Source organism: Epargyreus clarus, unplaced genomic scaffold (assembly GCF_041222505.1).
Source record: "Epargyreus clarus isolate Ecla_fem2 unplaced genomic scaffold, WU_Ecla_fem_2.2 ptg000009l, whole genome shotgun sequence".
Taxonomy (NCBI): domain Eukaryota; kingdom Metazoa; phylum Arthropoda; class Insecta; order Lepidoptera; family Hesperiidae; genus Epargyreus; species Epargyreus clarus.
The window spans coordinates 10,348,948-10,351,578 of NW_027332217.1; the positions used below are offsets into that span (position 1 = coordinate 10,348,948).

Here is a 2,631-nt window from a genome sequence, read left to right on the forward strand (position 1 = left end):
TGTGTTATCGTTCGTAGGGTTGTCACTTGTAACTAATAAAATCCTCAATGGATGCGGATTTTTGTTTCCAGTGTCATAAACAGATTACATTAAAAATGAGTACAATTTGTTGATGAAAAAGTTTGTCCTCTTTTATAAGCACGCTATGTAAACGGTCTATATGGAAATATAAGTGCTTATAATTTAATTAATATTGTTGGCTTAAGAATGTACTTACATTTTGAAGTTATTGTTTTAAAATATATTTCGTCGCGACATATTATTTTAATAAAAAAGGAAAAATCACTAAGTACTCGCAACTTTGAAGATCTTATGTACCTACACTTAAAATGTGCACATAATGTGATGTCTGCTGAAATATAAAATCAAATCTCTTCGTCATCACAGTATCTCCTCCATAATATAGGGTCAACCCTAACCAAAATAGCCGCTAAGAATGTCCTTCCTTATCCAAGAATGAGAGTATACCAGCACTTTAGGTAATGACCGATTTCATTAAGCGCCCCATAGAGTGCACTAAAATACTGCCGTGTATTCCGATAACGGAAGTTCCTAACCAAAATTTTTGACTTTTAATGTATCTAGAATTAAAAGAAAATTCGCGCGTGAATACATTATACTTTGAAATTGGATGTGCGTTATAATTACTACTTAATTATTGTCAACTAAAAATATATTTATCAATTCCGTCACTAGAATTGTGATTAAAAATGGCAGAGTTTATATTTATCTTTTGCTCGTCCTGTATAATAATGTGTCGACGGAAAACATAAATAGGTACATAAATATTCATTAGGGAAAACATTATTTATTGAATCATGTCCCACGATTACTATTCCACGGTTTGCGATACTTCCTAAGAACTAAGTTAAATAATAATCTTAAACAAAACATAGAAGTGGGTACTTAAACAACGACTATATAAGACAGAGTAATACATAATAAAAAAAAATTGTTTACGTTTAATATTTTTGCTGTATTTATAGCATACAATATCATATTACATTTATTAAAGGAAAATGCGCAAAGGCTGAACGCAGAAAAGTTTTTTTTCGTCATAAGCTTCTCGCATCTAAACCAAGGAAATTCCAAATTAGTGAAGTGTAATGCGACGACGACACGAATAAACAGCGTCATCTCGTTGACAAAATGCACACTGAGAACACGAGCTGATGGATCATGTGTGTTCAGGTTATTGGCCTGTTGTAGAAAACAATTTTGAGGAGAAATTTCTAGTCAGCCATGCCTAAAATAGGTATTATGAAATTATCGGCGGGGAATAAATGTTTTATTTTTATTTGTTTACATTCATAAGTAAAGTCATATAGATACGATTAACAATATTCACAAAAAAAAATCGTGACCTTCATAATTGTAAAAATCTGCTTCCGCTTTGTTTGTGCCTGCAAAATTTTAAGAGGAAAAAATGGAAACTTTACAACATTGCACTTGTAGTAAGTATATGATGTGAGAAATACACATATTTTATAGAAATTTCCAAAAGAGATTCCAAGATTTCGCGAAGTCTAAATAAAAACTGTAATGCCGCATCTACACAATCAAACATTTATAGAGGTACAGAGTACAGTTGCGAGATCTTATTCAAATTCTATTATATGACAATATAAATTACTTACTTACTTTTCAATCAGAGACTTAGCGACAATCATGCTATTAAGCATAACAAATTATCACTTCAGCCAATAACAATTGTCCTAAAGCTTTCGACTGCAGCAAAACAAGAGAAATGTGATAGCAATAATATCCTCAAATCTTCATGGTTGGAATTCCGTGTAAGGACATCGGGAGCTCTTTACAGACCTTAATGGAATGAAAAGAGGAACAATACGAAATCCGATATAAGTGGACTGGACGTATGTTATTTCAATGGATTGGTCCATTGAAGCGCTGTTTGTCTTAGCTCACGTGTGAATCTTGCGATATGAGACATTCCTCCATTTTTGTTGGGTAAGAACAAAAATACGACGAATCATAGGGGAGCTAAGTAAACGGAAGATTCATTTACTTTTGATATCACTTTTAAGATCGATCAGTTTGTAGGTATGTTGTAAGGAAAGAAATTCACATCCTCCGAGATTCCCTTGAGTTAGATTCAATGTGCATGTATTTTATGGCGTTTCGCTATATTGTTTTCCCTTGCAAACTATTTAAATCCTTGAATTAAAGTATGATGCGCATAAATTAACCATTTATTACTCACTTCCCGTCCAGTTGACGATAGCGAGTTCGGACAGCTCAATGCTCCTGATATATCGATGAGATTACCCGCTACTGACTCGATAAAGCGTTCGACAGCATTGCGTTTTCTTTGGGCCATAATAATAAGTCTCACAAATCCTCTTTTATAAGTCGTTTTGGTCCTTAAAATCATTAAATCACGTACATTATTTATCTTAACCCGAATTTTGAAAAGTATACATCAGTTTTTATTCATAAAAAACAGTTTTCCACAAAATTTGAAAAAGAGTTGGCGGATTTTTTTTATTTGGAATAAAACTTTTGTTTTCAGTATTTATCATTTTTATTTAAAATATGCCATGGGAACATCAAACTACACCACAGCGACACATAGCTGAATTTATCCAGGCACTTTTTAAAATTTGGACAAGC

At 32.6% G+C, this 2,631-nt stretch overlaps 1 long non-coding RNA gene across 1 annotated transcript; it reads left to right on the forward strand.

Moving 5' to 3' along the window:
* Positions 1-1,241: 1,241 nt before the first annotated feature.
* LOC140744978 (uncharacterized) lies at positions 1,242-2,046 on the forward strand. The gene is made up of 2 exons (XR_012102609.1): positions 1,242-1,454; positions 1,701-2,046. It is a non-coding gene; the product is annotated as an uncharacterized LOC140744978 (long non-coding RNA).
* The last annotated feature ends 585 nt before the right edge of the window (positions 2,047-2,631 follow it).